The 21,035-nt window shown below is 49.1% G+C and overlaps 1 long non-coding RNA gene across 1 annotated transcript in view; it reads right to left on the bottom strand.

Moving 5' to 3' along the window:
• LOC144889706 (uncharacterized) overlaps window positions 1-20,721 on the bottom strand; it is a 53,373-nt gene extending 32,652 nt beyond the window's left edge. The window contains exons 1-3 of the long non-coding RNA XR_013622012.1: window positions 20,601-20,721; window positions 6,156-6,212; window positions 3,374-3,430 (exon numbers count right to left, since the gene is read on the bottom strand). This is a non-coding gene — a long non-coding RNA (uncharacterized LOC144889706). The remainder of the gene's footprint in view (window positions 1-3,373; window positions 3,431-6,155; window positions 6,213-20,600) is intronic.
• Between the last annotated feature and the right edge of the window lie 314 nt (window positions 20,722-21,035).

The following is a 21,035-nucleotide window of genomic DNA, read 5'->3' on the forward strand; positions in this document are numbered from 1 at the left end:
ATTTTGACGTGGCTACCCAATTTTCAATCGCGTTCTTCCTAATGCCGAGATACACCCACACACCAAATTAGAAGTTGGTACTTTGCTTATTTTTCAAGATATTTATCTCACAAGTTTCAGACATAAATGGCGGCGGCCATCTTGGCTTTTGACGTGGCGGCCTGATTTTAAACAGCGTTCTTCCTTGTGCCTAGATACACCCACACACCAGATTAGACGTCGGTACTTCGCTTATTTTTCGAGATATTTCGCTCACAAGTTTCAGACATATATATGGTGGCGGCCATCTTGGACTTTGACGTGGCGACCCAATTTTCAATAGCGTTCGTCCTTATGCCGAGATACACCCACACACCAAATTAGAAGTTGGTACTTCGCTTATTTTTCAAGATATGCAGGTTACAAGGTTCAGACATACATGGCATCAGACATACATGGCGGCGGCCATCTTGGATTTTGACGTGGGTTGCACCCACACACCAAATTCGAATGCGGTCCTTCGCTTATGCACGCACACACGCACGCACGCACACACGCACGCACGCACGCCCGGACGGATGGACGGACGGACGGACGGACACACGGACGGAGGGGAAAGCCATAGTCCCCCTTTCGCTCCGCTGAGCGACGGGGGACAATAAACCCTTTAAAAGGAAAGAAATGTGTTCGATCCATCTGCCTCCTGTGTGTGTGCCATCAATTTTGGCTCATTCGGGCGACTTTAGGAACGGCAAAGTTGTAAAATGAGGTGAACGCCGGTTCTAAATGAGGTAATTAGAACTTCGGCCATTTGCGGAAAAAAGGATTCTGACGCAGACGGCCCTTATTAACAGAGCCTGTCTGACGTGACAATATGATTGTGGAACAAATTAGTTATTAATAGCAAAGGTACCTAGCTTGCCAGGCCACATTCCCCTCCCACCCCCTTCCTCTAACGTCCTCCTCTACCTCCTCTCAGCACACCCCTCTCCCTCCTGACTCCCACCCCACGCCTTCTGCTCCCTCCTCCACTTTCTTCCTCCCTCTTCCCACAAAGGTACCCAGCGTTGCCCAGGATATAACGTACATATATTGGACTACCACAATTAAGCACATATTTAGAGACAAACATTTTATTTATCAAGCTGCAAACTATTGAACAGAAATATCAACGGAATTGTACATATTATTGTAATGCATTTTGGGTAGACAAAATTGAATAATTTCCATAAAGGGCCAGAACTTATAAAATGTTTGGTGTTCCAACTAGAGGGTGAACCACATATGGTCAACCATGTGAAAAATGGATAATACAGATACATTAAAATAAGTGTTGGTGTGGTAATAGTATTGTCGTGTGACTACCCTTGGTGAATACCGTAGGGTAGCACAGAAGGCCAAACACAAGCTTTAACTCTGAGGCGTTGATCAAATGCGGATTTTATATATGTGGGGGAAGAAAGGGGAGGGGAAGATGAAGCTTACCGGTTGTCCACAGACAGTACCAAAGCCTGCAAAGAAAATAACTCAAAACGAAACCGGATTTAAAGCGTACAGGGAAAATAACAAAAGGGTTTATCAAAACGGATGCCGATAACAAGAAATGCAACGGTAAACTAAATTCCTAAGCGGAGCGCTCCCGCAACGGACCCAGACACGGACACAGGGAAAGATAATGAAAATAAATGTGTGTGTGTGTGTGTGTGTGTGTGTGTGTGTGTGTGTGTGTGTGTGTGTGTGTGTGTGTGTGTGTGTGCGCGCGCGCGCTTAGCTCTGATCACTGGTGAGGTCTCGTCAGGGTCTGCGAATGGGTCCGGGGCGCGGGTAGCGTTGCGCATGAAGCGCACGCGTTGGCGGAAACCAGGCCTCATTGCGCCCTTTCGCGCAGCAGCGCTCGTACACGCACGGAGACTACAGTTCTCGGGCCGCGGCTCTTCCGGCTTCCTCTGCACGTCTCCCGATGGCGCCTCTGAACACGGTCGGTCCGATCGGTTCCTGGAGCCTGTAGTCCATGCACAGACGTCTTCCACCAATGTCCGGAACCAAGAGGAGAGAGTCGATGGCAGAGGAAGGCATGAGGAGCAAGAGAGCGAAAAGGCAAGAAGAAGGCAAGAGAGCAAGAGAGAGAAAATGTCGGTCTGTGAGTTCTTTTATTGACTGTCTCGTGACGTCATCTGTGCCTTTCCACCAATGCCCGCAGGCCACCACTGCATGCTCAGCTCCCCACCAATCCACACACAATCCGCTTCTGACGTCATCAGTCGAACCTTGCCAATCACGGAGTCGCTTCTTGCTCGCCCTTTTCTCTACCAATCAGCGAGTCCATTCCTACCCCGGCCTTCCCGTTGGTCAACTCCCGCCCAATCACTGTCCTTCTGGGCGTGGCTCTCGGCCTGCCTGAGCTATGTGTGCCTGCCAGGCGGGATTGTCAGCCCTAATGCTTGATGCCTGGCTTCCGGTTGGTTTTTATTGTTATTTTGTGTCGTTTAATGGCAATTCTAACTACTGTCCATGGTGCGGTGCCATAAAGGACAAAGGATAGATCACAGAGGTTTGACTAACAATGTAGTAGTTAACATAATCCCTATAACTAGTTAACATGCCCCAATCCTCGTAATGGGGACGAAGATACACCTTAATCCGACATCCGGGCTAAACAGGTCCTCTACTTATTACATGGTGGTGGTTCTTCTTCTTCACGACAGTCGGAGCATGATACCTACACAAATCTACCTGGCTCTACATATCACTACCCCACCGACATAAAAGTACTCTATTAGAGCAAAATAACTCGCATTATCGTGAGGTGGTTGTTGGAGGTATACACGTTGCATGTGGCAACTTGGAGATAGCGGCACGTGGGTTGCCCAGCAGGCATTGTATATATGTATCTACCATAGTTTATGATTGACGATACAACTGCCCCACGTGTGCCATAACAACTCCAAAACTAAAAATTTTCGCCCTTCTGACTTGTATAATTGAATGCGTGGCCGATCTGGCTTTAGTTTAATGTATTTGTTTGATCTGTATGACTTGGAATTTAGAAACTACATTCGATGGGAACTCATAAGTTCTTATCCTTCCAATAAAGTGAAGTTTGGACTGCGCCCAACTGCCCGTTAGACATCACTTGATCAAAAAACCTTGGGTTTTGTAACAACAAAATATTCAACACAAAAAATGGGTAATAAAAAATAAGAAAATTAGCTGTTTTAACACTTGCTCTCCAACAACCTCTAACATTCAAAAATGACCTTTTGTTCACTCGCACATCTCTCCAACTCACTTACCAAAATAAATAAATGATAATAATGTACACAAAGTCAACAGGAAGTCATGTTTTTAAAACAAAAGAGATTTGGGTGTATTTTATTTTTCCAAGTCGACTTACCTTTTGCATGTAGAGGCCCCAAAGCTTTAGGTTCATCCTTAACATTGTGTAGCAAGTCTGTAAAACAGGGATTATGAGTTAAAGTTGAAATTATAAATAGCTGTTCAGGTTTTCTTTGTATCCAGAACAATTTGTTCATATAGATTAAAAAGTCTGAACTTGTAAGGTCCCATTGTAAGGAACACTCATGACAGTGCGCCATATTGGTACAAGTGGCACTTTTGTGAGACAATCCCATTTGAACGAAAGAATCTCAACCCAGAGTATTTTTTTTTTAAATTCAGACAAGGCTCATTGAATTGCAGAAAACAGGAAGAAAGCATCAACAGAAAAAATGGGTCAAAGGGAAAACAGTGGGATGACAAAAAATGGATGCACCGCTGCACAAGGAGAGGAAATTGTATAAGAAGTGTAAGAAAAGTGTCCCAGCTGCTGTGGTAAAAATTAATCATGAAAATGGGAGGGACCACGAGGTAGTAGTGGAGGGCAGAAAATTCAAAATCTCGTCAGGAAGCGTTTAAGACAACAAACATACTCAGGAAAGAGACAACAGTAGACCAGCCAAACGTGAAAAAGTCCTCAAAAAACATTTCACAGCATTTTTTTGTTAATACAAGACATCCATGCGAAATCAACCACTCATATGACGAGGGAGAATACGTGAGTGGATGTCACCCTCAATTTTGAATTTAAAGGTCATTTCAAGGTCAAAAGGTCAATTTTGGTATTTTTGGGGATTTGCATCAATTTAAACCGCATTCAATATACCTTTCCATAAAAATATCTTTATTATCATGCAGATGTGCCCAGCCTATATTATTACCAGGTAAACGTTGTATCTTACATGTGCATGCATAGCATAATGAAACACAAAAGAGTGATTTTCTCAAATTGTGTTTATTATTAGAAAAACTCAATTTGGAGTGTCATAGCAAAGAGGTTGAATACTTATCGACTCGACATTTCAGCTTTTCATTTTTAATTATTTTGTAAAGATTAAAAAAAATTAAATACCACTTTGTCCTTATGGGGTATTATGTGTAGATCAGTGCCAAAAATCTCAGTTTAATCCATTTTAAATTCAGGCTGTAACAACAAAATGTGAAAAAAGTTAAGGGGTGTGAATACTTTCTGAAGGCGCACTGTATAGAATGACACTTGAGAAAAAGACAAGAGCAGGGAAAAAACTTTTTTTTTTTTGGAGATAGACAAAGAAGGATCACTGGAATGTCTAACAAGAGGTCAGCTCAACTAGGACAGAGAATGAATAATTATTAATGCCCAAGACCAACGTCATTACACCAATGGCTTTAAAAAGATGGCGGGACTGAGTCATTTGGACAAGTGTAGGTTCTGCAAGGTAGAAACAGAAAGCACGTCACCTCCTATAGGTATGGAAAAACTCATGTCAGAACAGCTGTACACCCAAAGGCACAACAAGGTATGTAGAGTAATCCACTGGCACATCTGCAGAAATGTCAATATTCCAGTTCCACAAAACTCATGGAAACATGAACCAAAAGCCATCATTGAAAACAAGGACATAATGCTCACGTAGTACATGATGATCCCACCCAGTGTGACATAGAAAACAAAGCATTGTGACTGGACACAGTACTCAGATAAAAAAAAAGGAAAAGAAGATACGGCTAATTGAGGTATCAGTACCCAGTTGGTCTAAATAACGCAGAAATCAAGAAAATGACCAAATACCAAGACCCCAAGAACGAAGTGAAAATATCCTGGAAGTTGAAGAGCATCAAAATCGTACAGGTGATAATTGGAACAATGGGAATGATAAAGAAGAACCTTGCAGAGAAAGACCTTAAAAACAATCCCTGGGAACATTACCACAAATGAACTGCAGTTGGAGGCTGTATGGGGCTCAGTGACGATTCTGAAAAGAGCCCTTGTAACAAAACTCTGAGAACAACACAACTTCACAACTTAGCCTATGAATCAAAATCCTTCACTGAAATGGGGGTGGACACTTCGAGTCCTGGGAGGACTCTGCTGCACCTTCTAAAACCCAAATTATGGAGATTACAATCAACGACACACAGACAGAAGCGATTGCAAGACCCCGTCTCCCACTGCACGGAGGATGTTCTAACAACTTGCTTTTCTCCTCTCATACATTAAGAGTTTGTTTATATTCTGTGTAAATATTGAAATAATCATATTGAGGTTAGTAGGAGAACCAATTGTCGTGAAGTCACAGTTCCAATGGTTGCTGTGTGTGCGGTGTAAAAACAAGGTAATAACACCACCATTTTCTGGATACACATTTCTATAGGAAATGGATGATGATTAAAAATCGACATCTTTGTACCATTTTTTTGTTGTTGACCTTAGAGACGTTTTAGCCGAGCTTGCTGTATAATCAATTTCAATGTTCTGATAAAGCGATGTCATTGGGCAGGCCAGCTTTCCCCAGTTGGTTTGCTGATATTGTGTAAGGGTCATCCAAGGCATTACTTTATTTTGACTTTGATATAAGTAAATAAATATATAACAATTTCACATCTTCTTTTCAAAGAATGCATTTCCAATGAATGTTCCTTCTATTTTATAGTTACACACAAATATTATTATTAAGGAGAATGGGGAAATGAGGGATTAAAACAGCAAGCTGCAATCACTGAACAAGAAACTTGATACGTGGGTAGAATGATGCATGAGCGATGTAAACTTTTCAGCAATACTGTGTATTTTCCATTAAGTGGGGTGATGTGTGACAATATGGACGATAATTTAAGGTTTAAAAATCCACATCTCTCACCATTTGGATCCAAAGCCTCCAATACTTCGGGTTCGACCTTCACAACGTGCAACAGATCTGCACAAAAACCTCACGTTAGGAGCATTTAAACAGCAGATCATTTCACCCAGAAAATCCGAAGGAAGCAGGAATAACTTGCAATATTACAAACCAAACATTGGTAACAACATGGTATGAGCATTACACAGCAACACCTTTCTTTGGAATGAAAATACCACCTGTGGCCGTGTTCGGCCATTCAAAGACAGATCCAGTTAAGACGCGCTAGCTTAGAGCAGACGATTTTCCATTTTTAAAAAGTGCCGTTTCCCAAAAAATATAAATTCCATTTCAAAAAATTAATTAATGTCATCAATCACCGGACAAATAAGCATTTGTTGGTGCATCAACTTTGGGGGAAAATAATTATTTGTGTGTGTGCGATTCTCCGCATATTTAATTCCTACAGCGTAAATTAGTAAATTAGATATAAAGTAGAAACTCCATTGCCGGCACTAAATACCGAATAAAATTCCATCTAACAATCTCTGGAGAACCAAGTTAAAGTGAAATGTGATTTGAAAGTCACCCCACTGTTGAAAATTCGGTGAAAATATTCCCTGAAGATACAATTGCTGATGAAGACAAAATGCCGGTCATCACATGCGCATGCAGGAAACTTTGGGGAAAAAGCAATTTTTTTACGATGGAAAATTGTCTAAACACAGATGACATTTCAAATAAATAAATAAATAAATAAATAACTGAGAGCTCATAGAACACTACCACACGCAGTCTTAAGAAACAAGGGTTCTGTGAGCGGCAGATATGATCGGTCATAATGACGTCAAATTCTGTAATTGTTTGTCCGAGTCCTGCTAAACCGAAAGTTTTGAAAGTGTTAAAAAGGTAATGTGTGTTCTACATTGTTCAGGTATATAATTCAATTGAAATAAATATACTTATCTTGAAATAAAATAAAGATTATAATGGTTTCAGAAAAAAAAAATTTTCAGAAGTTTACTGCCCGTTGCTGTAAAACCAAAGTTGGTGGCATAATGGTTCGAATGTTCGCTCCAAATCTGGGAGGTCAGTGGTTGGAACCCTAGCCGCGTCGTACCAAAGATTTTTAAAATGGTTTTTAAAAATGGTTTAAATGATAAAATAGATTTTTAAAATGGTTTTAAAAAATGGTTTAAATGGTAAAATGGATTTTTTAAATGGTTTTTTAAAATAGTTTAAATTCCTCGCTTGACACTCAGCATTTTAAAGCATCGAGCATGGACAAACAACCCATGCCCATTAACAGATCTGTACACTATATTTACAATTCCCACTTGACCAATAAAGTGTTCCATCGTAAAGAAGAAACGCGGGTGAATGGAATGCAGAGGACGAGACATTGTCATACAGACATTTGCATATTTGTTGACATCCTCCATGGAGAAACAGTGTTGGAAGGAAAGGATAAGTGTGACAACCCTGTGGCTCTTCCAAGGGCCTCAATTTAATATACCGTACTGAAGCGCGGTGCTGCACGCGCTAAGGCTTACGAAAAGAGCAAGCGGACAACGCGGTTCTTAACAAAAGAGTCTTTATTAAAAGAACTCAAACTGTAGCACTGGTCTCTCCAGGCTGCGCGCCCCGTGTATATCCTGAGGCCACGCCTCTCTCTTGGGCGTGGCCCACCCCCACTTGGTGTGCGGGGTGATGTCACCACGCCAGTGCTTTCGTGTCCGCCACACGCGCCCCCCCCCAGAATCCCCGCGCACCTGAAGGGTCAGTTTGCGGAGCAAACGGATGACCCGGCCGAAGCGCCCTCTGGCGACTGGCGGCGTCGGGGATGCAGGGATGCCATCTGGGATGCCTCCGGCTGCCCCTGGGATGGGTGCAGGACCGGGGGGCGGCGTGGCGGCGGGGCTGGGCAGTGCCGGGGGACCGCCCGCAGGGGGGCGGCCCCGACGCGGGGGCCGGGCCACTGGCGGTGGGTGGTCCACGTCGAGGTGGGCCGGCTTGAGGCGGTCCACAGAAACGCGGTCAGGAGTACCGCCGATGTCCAGGGTGAAGTGCTTCACCCCGGTCTCCAGCACATGGAAAGGCCCGTCGTACGGGGGCCGCAGTGGTGTCCGGTGGGCATCGTGGCGGACGAAGACGTACTCCGCCGTGCGAAGCTCCGGGGCGACGTGCGTCGGTGGGTGCCCGTGGTGTGCCGTTGGCACCGGGGCGAACCTCTGGGCGGTCTCCTGGAGAGCGGAGCGCTGCTGTGCCGCGGACCATGGTGCCGTGGAGTCGGGGAGGAACTCGCCCGGCACCCGCAGCGGTTGCCCGAAGACCAACTCCGCCGCGGATGCGCGCAGGTCATCCTTGGGCGCCGTGCGGAGGCCCAGCAGTACCCAGGGGAGCCTGTCGACTCAGCCGCCGTCGCGGAGGGTGGCCCTGAGCGCGGCCTTCAATGAGCGGTGGAATCGCTCGCAGAGGCCGTTAGCCTGGGGGTGGTAGGCCATGGTTCGGTGCAGCTGGACCCCGAGCCCCCGCGCGACCGCCCCCCAGAGCTCCGAGGTGAACTGGGGGCCGCGGTCGGACGAGATGTCTGAGGGGGCACCGAACCGGGCGACCCAGGTGGCGATGAACGCCTGCGCGACGTCCGCCGCCGTCGTCGACGCCAAGGGCACAGCCTCCGGCCACCGGGTGGTGCGGTCCACCATGGTGAGGACGTGGGTGAAACCCCGCGAGGGGGGCAGAGGTCCCACCAGGTCCACGTGGACATGGTCAAACCGGCGTTCCGGCACCGTAAACGGGGCCAATGGGGCCTGGGTGTGCCGGTGCACATTGGCGCGCTGGCACGCGAGGCACGTCCTGGCCCAGCCGCGGACGGCCTTCCGGAGGCCATGCCAGACGAATTTGTCGGCGATCAACCTCTGGGAGGCCCTCGTGCCTGGGTGGGACAGGCCGTGGATGGCGTCAAACACTTGGCGCTGCCAGCCCGCGGGCACGATGGGGCGAGGCCGCCCGAGGGAAACGTCGCACAAGAGGGCCGCGCCCGCACCGTCGAACGGCACCTCGGTGACGCGGAGGCCCGTGGCGGCGGTCCGCAAGGCCTGGACGTCGGGGTCAGCGGCCTGGTCTGCTGCCATCCGGGCATAGTCGATGCCGAGGTGGACTGCGTGGGCGACGGACCGGGAAAGGCATTCCGCCACCGGGTTGTCCTTCCCCGCGACGTGCCGGATGTCCGTCGTGTACTCAGACACGGCCGAGAGGTGACGCTGTTGCCGGGCCGACCATGGCTCGGTGACCTTGCCCATCGCGAAGACCAGCGGCTTGTGGTCGACGAAGGCCGTGAACGCACGGCCCTCGAGCAGATGGCGGAAGTGCCTGACCGCCAAGTGAAGCCCGAGCAACTCGCGGTCGAAGGTACTGTAGCGGCGTTCAGGCGGCCGAAGCTGCCAGCTAAAGAACGCCAGCGGTTGCCAGGCACCACGCACCCATTGCTCGTGCACCGCGCCCACCGCGTAGTCCGAGGCGTCGGTGGTGAGGGCGATCGGTGCATCGGGTGCCGGGTGCGAGAGCATGGTGGCGTTAGCCAAGGTGAGCTTCGCGCCCGTGAACGCCGCGTCCATCTGCTCGGTCCAGGTAACGTCACCTTTGCCCGGCTTACCTCGGAGAGCTTCGTGCAGGGGGCGCAGGAGCTGGGCGATACGGGGCAGGAACCGATGGTAAAAGTTCACCATGCCCAGGAACTCCTGGAGCCCCCTGATCGTGCGGGGGCGCGGAAACCCCTTCACCGCCTCCACCTTGGCCGGCAGGGGGACGGCTCGGTGCCTGGTGACGCGGTGCCCCAAAAAATCGATTTGGGCGACGCCGATGCAGCACTTTGCGGGGTTCACAATCAGGCCATGCTGGCCCAGGCGTTCGAAGAGCGTGCGGAGGTGGTGTAGGTGCTCTTCACGGGACGTGCTGGCGACGAGGATATCGTCCAGGTAGACGTATACAAAATCCAAGTCGCGCAGGACGCTGTCCATCAGCCGCTGGAACGCCTGAGCTGCATTCTTCAAACCGAAGGGCATCCGCAGGAATTCGAAAAGTCCGAATGGCGTGATGACCGCCGTCTTCGGGATGTCCTCCGGCAGGACGGGAACCTGATGGTAGCCGCGTATGAGGTCCACCTTCGAGAAGAAGGACCTGCCCGCCAAACGGGCGGAAAAGTCCTGAATGTGGGGGACGGGGTAGTGGTCGGGGGTGGTGGCGTCATTGAGACGGCGATAGTCCCTGCACGGTCGCCATCCCCCGCCGGGCTTCGGCACGATGTGCAGCGGCGATGCCCAAGCACTCTCCGAGCGCCGAACGATGCCGAGTCGCTCCAGGGTAGCGAACTCCGCTTTTGCTACCGCTAGCTTCGTCGGCTCGAGGCGGCGTGCCCGGGCGTATACCGGTGGCCCGACGGTGGGGATGTGATGTGCCACCCCGTGCTTGACGGCCCCCGCCGAGAAGGTGGGCGGCGTGAGGGCCAGGAAGCTGGCGAGGAGGCGGGTGAATTCGTCCGCTGCCGGAAGCGTACAGATCAACGTGGTCGGAACCGAACCGTTCGGCAAGCCGCTCGGCAAGCCGCTCAGTGAGCTGCTCGACGAGCTGGGCAGCGCACAAGCGAGCGAGCTGAACGTTTCGGCCTGGACAAGACGTCTGTGCTTTACGTCGACCAGGAGCCCATTAGCGCACAGGAAGTCCGCGCCAAGCAATGCCATGGGCACGTCGGCAGTGACGAACGACCATCGGAAAACCTGCCCTCCGAACCGCAGAGAGAGGCAGCGTTTTTTGTACGTACGAATGGGCGTCCCGTTCGCGGCAAGCAGCGCGGGGCCCCCGCCCGCGGTTTGCTTGTCCGACGTATCGGCAGGAACGACACTCACCTGCGCTCCCGTGTCGCACAGGTAACGGCGCCCGGATAAGGTGTCCGTTATGAACAGTAGGCTGTTCGAACGGCCGGCGCTCATTGCCACTATCGAGCGCCGGCCCGGGCGTTTCCCGACCTGTCGAAGGAGCACGGCGGGCGACACTGTCCAGCCTCGTGGCCGAACCTGGCATGGAACTGGCACCAGGTGGTGGAGCCGGCGGTTTTCTCCGCGGTGGCGGTTTTCTCCGCGGTGATGGGCGGGGCGTGGCGGCCGCCACGAGGCGCGCGTCGGGGTAGGCCGGAGGTTCCGCAGCCACGAGGCGTGCGTCAGGGTAGTGGTCCACCACCTCCACAGCCGCCGCAGCCTCAGGAGCCGCAACGGCCGCCCCAAAAACCCACCCGCGTGTCCAAAGCCGCGAAGTACCTGTCTGCCATGGCGGCCAGAGCTCGGGGTTCCGTTATCACGGTACCGGCCAACGCGAGGCGTACCTGTGCTGGTAGTTGGCGATGGAAAAGCGCCCGGAATAGAAAACCCGGGGCTTCGTCGCCCAACAGCGACATTATATGGTCCATTCGGACCGACGGGCGCGTGTCGCCGAGCTCGGGGAGATCCAGGAGGTGGTCGGCCCATACGTCCTCCATGAGGCCGAACGTGGCTAGGAGTAGCCGCTTGAGCGCCTCGTACTTGTGGCCGTCCGGCGGGTGGCGAAGGACGGACACAACTCGAGCGGCCGTGCCGGGCCCGAGGGAGGCGACGACGTGGCAGTAGCGCGTGTCGTCACTGGTGATGCGCCGAAGCTGAAACTGGGCTTCAGCTTGGACGAACCAAACTTCGGCCTGGGCCTCCCAAAATTCGGGAAGCTTGACCGACCCCGCGTTGTTTGCCATCGCAATGGCGTCGTGTTCGGATGGATCGCTACGGCTGATCCAACGTCGAGGTCACCAAATGAAGCGCGGTGCTCCACGCGCTAAGGCTTACGAAAAGAGCAAGCGGACAACGCGGTTCATAACAAAAGAGTTTTTATTAAAAGAACTCAAACTGCAGCACTGGTCTCTCCGGGCTGCGCGCCCCGTGTATATCCTGAGGCCACGCCTCTCTCTTGGGCGTGGCCCACCCCCACTTGGTGTGCGGGGTGATGTCACCACGCCAGTGCTTTCGTGTCCGCCACAGTACGTCTTGTATAACAAGTTGATGTCTTGATTGCCATGATTGTGTAAAACCTTTTAACCAAACACCTCGTTGTTAGGTTACCACCGTATCCACAGGTGCACCGAAGAGCCAAAACAAAAAAAATATTATACTCAGAGGCAAAAGTTATTGTGACATGGAATTTTTTCATTGGTAATCTTGTGAATGAATTTTTGGATTTGAACCAGAGAAAGAGTGTGTTAAAATGGTCGAAGAAACGCAACCAAGCAGTTGTTGTTCGAATTGCATGAAATTTGCAAGAAGCATGACATATTCGAGAAAAATGGCCAGCAATGTTAACTTTAAAAGGCCAGACAACCAGACGCTTATCATTTCCACTCAATGCAGTCTTAAGAAGTGCAGAAGTCAGAAAAACACCTCTATTCATCGTTCTGGAACAAGTCCGACATGCCACGCCTCGGGGAAAATGACAGATGGAGAGCTATAGGTATGCTTCAGTCTGGTACCTCGCAGCGTGATGTTGCTCGTCGATTCAACGTCCATAGAAACACCATTTGGCACAGCTTCACCGAGCTGACGGTAGGACACGTGTCTACAGGTGCACAGGTGAACGTTACATCAGGCCATGTGTTCTGGAAGGGGATCGTTTTGGAGGTGGGGGCGTTATGATCTGGGGTGGGATAACAGCTGCAGCAAGAACGCCAATGATTGTGATTGAGGGGAACTTGAATGCTGTGAGGTACCGAGACGAGATTTTGCAAATGGCCGCTTTACCGTTTTTGCAACAGAACGGCCCTAGAGTGACGTTTCAACACGACAATGCCAGACCACACGTTGCTCGAGTTGTACAGCAGTATCTTAATCAGAACAATGTTAATGTGTTACCCTGGCCTGCAAGATCCCCTGATTTGTCACCCATTGAACACGTCTGGGATGAAATGGAGCGACGTTTACGACGTCATCCGAATCCTCCAAAAACGCTGCAGGAACTCCACCAAATCCTTCCTCGGATATGGAATGATCTTCCCAAGGACTTTCATCGACGTTTAGTGGCCTCAATGAGGCGAAGGTGCCAGGCCTGCATCAATGCACAAGGTGGACACACTCGCTACTGACTGTCAGGTGCATATGCATATGCCAGGTGCACTGTTCTTATGGACTGTTGATCGTTACCATACCTTGAAACATTTGTCTTTCCATGTAATAACATTTCATTCGCGGCAGTAAAAGTTTAACACTGATTCTGTTTGTTGTTTGTGTGTCACAATAACTTTTGCCTTTGAGTATATATTGGGAGTTCTCTTTCAAGTAACTTCAACACAGGCCTTTAATTCCATCACAGGCTGCTGTATGATACACAAGGAAATTAGACACAGGGGAGGCCATTCAGCCCACCATGCCTGCGGCCACATCAACACCAGACCAATTTATACAAAACAAGAAAAATGTAAAATGTTTTTTCGTAGACTTTTTGTGTTTTGTTTTTGTAATTTGTTTCTTTCTTTCTTCCTGGAGTGGCGGGGGAGTGGGCGAAAGTGATTAACGAGAAACGCACAACATCAACCACCACACCACACCCCCCAGTCGAGACGCCCAGGACACCACTCCGTGCAGATGCACACAGCCACCCAACCACACTCAAGACCTAAAAGTCCTGCCAACATCCCTTTACACCTCAATCTCCAATACTTCCAGGTACCTAATTCCAAATTAAACTTATCTACTGTATCTGTTGCCATTCCTTACCTTTCTAGGGAGACATTCCATTCTTTAACTATTCTCTGAGTGAAGGACCCCGACCTTACTCCCATCTTAACGCTCCTCTTCTTCACTCGCAGACTACATCCCCTGGTCCTATCACTGTCGATTCTGCTGCATAATTATTCTGCACTTATTTTATCCATATCTTTCATTATCGTAAAAATCTCCATTATATCCCCACATATCCACCTCCTTTCTCCTGTATAAACCCTGTCTCATTCAGCCACTCCTCATAGCCGAGTCTAGCTAGGCCCTGAATCAATCAAGTAGACCTGCGCTGAACCCTCTCTCTGACAGCTACGTCCTTCCTGAGCCGTGCTGATCAAAACAGCATGCACTATTCTAGAAGAGGCCTCACTAAATTCATATACGCTGTTAAAAACACTTCTATTGATTTATAATTTATCCCCCTACGAATACAACCAAAAACTCGGTTTACTTTACCTATAGCCGCCTGACAACATGCTGTCTGCCTCCATATCTGTTACCACCTGCAGATCCTTCTCTTCGGTGACACTCGCTCCAAGATGGCACCTTGCATCATGTAATCCCTATTTCCATTATTCTTACCCATCCCCAGCACCTTACACTTGTTTAGGTTAAACCACATCTGCCAATCTTTTGCCCAATCTATGCAAGTGTTGCGGTTTTGTAAATAAAGGCAACCCCCCTATAGTTAGTTACACCACAACATGTAGCCTCGTATAGTTAGTTATTTCTTATTAAATGTAAAGCATAGTCCCCTTCCCGGTGTTAGTATGTGTTGAGGCAGGCAGGATAATGGTAGGCCTCATTGAAGCCTAAAGTGCCTCGTCATGGGCCTAGGCCAGGCCTTGCAGGCCCGAAGGAGGAGATAAAGGGCGTGGAAAATGATCAGCGAGCAGCCAATGGGAGCTAAAGGGAGTGGCCGAGGATGACCAATGAGGGGCTGTCACGACACGTGACCCCAGGCGGCCAACGGAGGCCCGTGGAACATTCGAGTGGGGTTTCGGGGGATTATAAAACCCAGCCCAGACTCCCCGCTCTCTCTCTCTTGCCGGGTTCCTGCCAGCCTCTCCCTCTAACACGCTTGAGAGAACCTGCTAGCCTCTCTGACTCTCTTGCCGGCTTCCTGCTCGCCTCTCCCACTGAAGCGAGCTCTTGCCAGAACCTGCTATACTCTCCCTCGCTCGCTTGGCTCCCGCAGACTGAGCGCTCCTCGGGTTCCTGCTACGTGCACGTCCTTGATCAACGTCCCTGCCACGATGATCTCCGGCTGTGGTGTCCTGGGTTGGAGCGATTCTCGGGGCTTCTGTCCAACGAGCCCATCCGGGCGAGCTGCACAAAGCGGCCGCGCTTTGTGCGCATTACCCTTTTCCTTCCCTTCCCCGAACGAATGAGGGCCCTTGTCTGGGGACCTAGGTAAGGCCGTTAAGATTCTTCGCTCTGTCCATTTCTGTAAATACTGTGAATTGTGAATAAATCCTGTGTTTGGTTTCCAACCTGGCCGTCATCGTCCTTTCCACATTGACCAAGCATCGCCCCAAATTAAAACCGATCGATCGGGTTCGATAGTGTTCACGGCACGAGTTACGCGACGCACAACCGCTCGGGCGTCCAGGATCAGCGTGACTCGTGCGGGGTTCAGTCCCCGTTCTCACAGCTGCGTGTGTCTGAAGGTGTTCGGGTGGTGACCGTTAACCCTTCCATGCGTAGCTGCGGGCTCGGCGGCTGGAATTGCTTAGCAATCCGTCCACCACGAGTGTAGTGTGGTTGGCGGCCTCGTGGACTCGGAGTTCGAGGGGGAGTAGGGCTTAAACCCCCTTAGTACGTCAAGGAACCCGGGATCCACAACACAAGTATCAGTATGTTTCTGAATCTGATCACCACCCTTTCTGTTATCAACTTTACCTCCAATCTTTGGGTCATCTGTAAATGTGGAAATCTTACTCTTCACCCCACTAACCAAATCAATGATGCAAAGTATGAATAACAATGGTCCTCGTACTGACCCGTGAGGTACCCACTACTTACATACTCCCAGCTCGACATTCTCCACTCACAGCCACTCTTTGCCTCCCATCACAAAGACAGTTTGTAATCCAATGAGCGACCTGAGTGGCCACTCCACAAGCCCTCACCTTGGCTAACAACCTCCGATGTGGTACCTCCTCAAATACCTTCTTAAAGTCGAGATATACTACGTCCACTGCCATTGCCTCATCAAGCCAATCAGAATCTGCTTCATAGAACTCGAAAAGATTTGTTAGATAAGACCTACCTTCGGTAAACCTGTGCTAACTGCCTTTAATTAGTTTGTAATTATTTAAATGGTTCCTCATCTGGTCCCCAATTAATGTCTCCAACACCTTCCCCACAACTGAAGTTAAACTAACAAAATTATATTTCCTCTGGATCCTTTATTAAATAACGAAGTTACATTTGCTCCTCTCCAATCCTCCGGTGCCTGTCCTGACCTCAGTGACCGATATTAAAGCCATCCCTGAACATCTCTCCTACCTGCTCAGCTGACCAGGTAAGCGGGAGGTGGCTATCAGTCTGCCCATCTGCCATAATAACAGTATCTCGCTTACCTGATCAGCTATCAGTGTGCCCATCTTCCCTGATAACAGTATCTCGCTTACCTGGTTAGCTATCAGTGTGCCCGTCTTACCTTGATAACAGTATCTCGCTTACCTGATCAGCTATCAGTGTGCCCATCTTCCCTGATAACAGTATCTCGCTTACCTGGTTAGCTATCAGTGTGCCCATCTGCCCTGATACCAGTATCTCGCTTACCTGGTTAGCTATCAGTGTGCCCATCTGCCCTGATAACAGTATCTCACTTACCTGGTTAGCTATCAGTGTGCTCATCCACACTGATAACAGTATCTCGCTTACCTGGTCAGCTATCAGTGTGCCCATTTGCTCTGATAACAGTATCTCACTTACCTAGTCAGCTATCAGTGTGCCCGTCTGCCCTAATAACTGTATCTCACTTACCTGGTTAGCTATCAGTGTACCCATCTGCCCTGAAAACAGTATCTCACTTACCTGGTTAGCTATCAGTGTGCCCATCTGCCCTGAAAACAGTATCTCGCTTTCCTGGTTAGCTATCAGTATGCCCATCTGCCCTGATAACAGTGTCTCACTTACCTGGTTAGCTATCAGTGTGCCCATCTGCCCTGAAAACAGTATCTCGCTTACCTGGTTAGCTATCAGCATTCCCATCTGCCCTGATAACAGTGTCTCACTTACCTGGTCAGCTATCAGTGTGCCCGTCTGCCCTGATAACAGTATCTCACTTACCTGGTTAGCTATCAGTGTGCCCGTCTGCTCTGATAACAGTATCTCACTGACCTGGTTAGCTATCAGTGTGCCTGTCTGCCCTGATAACAGTATCTCACTTACCTGGTTAGCTATCAGTGTGCCTATCTGCCCTGAAAACAGCATCTCACTTACCTGGTTAGCTATCAGTGTGCCCATCTGCCCTTAAAACAGTATCTCGCTTACCTGGTTAGCTATCAGCATGCCTATCTGCCCTGATAACAGTGTCTCACTTACCTGGTCAGCTATCAGTGTGCCCGTCTGCCCTGATAACAGTATCTCACTTACCTGGTTAGCTATCAGTGTGCCCGTCTGCCCTGATAACAGTATCTCGCTAACCTGGTTAGCTATCAGTGTGCCCATCTGCCCTGAAAACAGTATCTCACTTACCTGGTTAGCTATCAGTATGCCCATCTGCCCTGATAACAGTATCTCGCTTACCTGGTCAGCTATCAGTGTGCCCATCTGCCCTGATAACAGTATCTCGCTTACCTGGTTAGCTATCAGTGTGCCCGTCTGCCCTGATAACAGTATCTCGCTAACCTGGTTAGCTATCAGTGTGCCCATCTGCCCTGAAAACAGTATCTCACTTACCTGGTTAGCTATCAGTATGCCCATCTGCCCTGATAACAGTATCTCGCTTACCTGGTCAGCTATCAGTGTGCCCATCTGCCCTGATAACAGTATCTCGCTTACCTGGTTAGCTATCAGTGTGCCCATCTGCCCTGATAACAGTATCTCGCTTACCTGGTCAGCTATCAGTGTGCCCGTCTGCCCTGATAACAGTATCTCGCTTACCTGGTTAGCTTTCAGTGTGCCCATCCACACTGATAACAGTATCTCGCTTACCTGGTCAGGTATCAGTGTGCCCATCTGCTCCGATAACAGTATCTCGCTTACCTGGTTCACGATCAGTGTGCCCATCTTCCCTGATAACAGTATCTCGCTTACCTGGTCAGCTATCAGTGTGCCCGTCTGCCATGATAACAGTATCTCGCTTACCTGGTTAGCTATCAGTGTGCCCGTCTACCCTAATAAAAGTATCTCGCTTACCTGGTCAGCCGTCAGTGTGCCCATCTGCTCTGATAACAGTATCTCACTTACCTGGTTAGCTATCAGTGTGCCCATCTGCCCTAATAACAGTATCTGGCTTACCTGGTTAGCTATCAGTGTGCCCGTCTGCCATGATAACAGTATCTCACTTACCTGGTCAGTTATCAGAGCAGATGGGCACACTGACAACAGTATCTCACTTACCTGGTTAGCTATCAGTGTGCCCATCTACCCTAATAACAGTATCTCACTTACCTGGTCAGCTATCAGTGTGCCGGTCTACCATGATAACAGTATCTCCCTTACCTGGTTGGCTATCAGTATGCCCGCCTGCCCTGATAACTGTATCTGGCTTACCTGGTTAGCTATCAGTGTGCCCGTCTGCCATGATAACAGTATCTCACTTACCTGGTCAGTTATCAGAGCAGATGGGCACACTGACAACAGTATCTCACTTACCTGGCTGGCTATCAGTGTGCCCGTCTGCCATGATAATAGTATCTCGCTTACCTGGTTAGCTATCAGTGTGCACGTCTGCCATGATAATAGTATCTCGCTTACCTGGTTAGCTATCAGTGTGCCCGTCTGCCATGATAACAGTATCTCGCTTACCTGGTTAGCTATCAGTGTGCCCGTCTGCCATGATAATAGTATCTCGCTTACCTGGTTAGCTATCAGTGTGCCCGTCTGCCCTGATGACAGTATCTCGCTTACCTGGTTGGCTATCAGTATGCCCGTCTGCCCTGATAACAGTATCTCACTTACCTGGTTAGCTATCAGTGTGCCCATCTGCCTTGATAACAGTATCTCGCTTACCTGGTTAGCTATCAGTGTCACGTCTGCCCTGATAACAGTATCTCGCTTACCTGGTTAGCTATCAGTATGCCCGTCTGCCCTGATAACAGTATCTCACTTACCTGGTTAGCTATCAGTGTGCCCGTCTGCCTTGATAACAGTATCTCGCTTACCGGGTTAGCTATCAGTGTCGCGTCTGCCCTGATAACAGTATCTCGCTTACCTGGTTAGCCATCAGTGTGCCCATCTGCCCTGATAACAGTATCTCGCTTACCTGGTTAGCTGTGTGCCCGTCTGCCCTGATAACAGTATCTCGCTTACCTGGTTAGCTGTGTGCCCGTCTGCCCTGATAACAGTATCTCGCTTACCTGGTTAGCTGTGTGCCCGTCTGCCCTGATAACAGTATCTCGCTTACCTGGTTAGCTATCAGTATGCCCGTCTGCCTTGATAACAGTATCTCGCTTACCTGGTTAGCTGTGTGCCCGTCTGCCCTGATAACAGTATCTCGCTTACCTGGTTAGCTGTGTGCCCGTCTGCCCTGATAACAGTATCTCGCTTACCTGGTTAGCTATCAGTGTGCCCGTCTGCCCTGATAACAGTATCTCGCTTACCTGGTTAGCTGTGTGCCCGTCTGCCCTGATAACAGTATCTCGCTTACCTGGTTAGCTATCAGTGTGCCCGTCTGCCTTGATAACAGTATCTCGCTTACCTGGTTAGCTATCACTATCAGTGTGCCCATCTGCCTCAGACTCAGAGAAAGACGCTCGAACCACTTAACCAGAGAGTCTGGGCACTCACCTGGTCCATGTTGGTACAGGTTCTTCCCGCCATAAAATGATTTATAACTTGGGGCAGAAATGGTAAAATTATTTACAATTCAGGGCAGGTATCACAGAATTGCCCGAAACCATTGTGCGCATGCGCAATTTAACTGCGTTGCTATGGTATTACATGGCGCGAAACGGGTCCAGGTAATGAAACATTTCCATTCATTTCTGAATTTGGAAACGTGAACCGACACAGAAGTTAAATAAATAAATTACCTGTTTATTGAAAAACCTTGAGCTGACGTAACTCTCAGGAACGAATTCTCCATTACTTATCCAAACACGGGGAATAAAGTTATATGTGTCGTTCAATCCCGGCCGTGGGAATGAATCAGAGAACGAATTATTTAATTTGATGGAAGGGGAAGGATTGAAATCACTCAGAGTTTGCCCTCCAAGCACACACAAACACTAACCCCGGGAATAGGGAAGTTCACATTCCCCATGGGAATTACGAACAAGGTAAATCGTGGTCACCTGCTCAGGTGAACCACGTTCTTACCGGATCGACTTGAGTAGAGAACCTCGTCAAAGTACGAACACGTTCCCAACACGTAATATATCGTGGGACTGTATAAGTGTTATAACTATAACACGATTATAATATTACAATGTAAACATCATGTGATATTCAACTCGCTGCTGTTTACCGATTCCCACAAGGTGCTGAAAACGTTCCCTCTCACCTGAGTGCTCACAAGGTGTAGTTTGATTGTCACAGATTTCCGAATCTTCCTTCACACTCTTCATCATCCCTGCGAACTCCAAACTCATTCACTCATTCAGCCCTAACCGGAAGTTGATACTAGGCTCCGCCCACATGCACTTGAAGCACTGACAGGAAGTCATAATTACCTTCGCAAAAGCGGAAGGTTATGTTTTGATCGCTGTGTATTTATTTGTATGTCTGTGTGTGTGTATGTTAATCGCATAACTCAAAAATTATTCAACCGAATTGCATGAAATTTGGTGGGATGATTGGTTATTATACGGGACACATTTGATTAGATTTTGGGAAACAGATTTGCTCAAATTCTGACTATTTTTAACTCGATCGTATTTCACTCCAAGTTATGAGCGACTGAAGAAGAAGATGTCCATCCAGGACGTCATCACTATAA

The sequence above is a fragment of the Myxine glutinosa genome, chromosome 1, assembly GCF_964187855.1.
Source record: "Myxine glutinosa chromosome 1, kmMyxGlut1.1, whole genome shotgun sequence".
Classification (NCBI taxonomy): Eukaryota; Metazoa; Chordata; class Myxini; order Myxiniformes; family Myxinidae; genus Myxine; species Myxine glutinosa.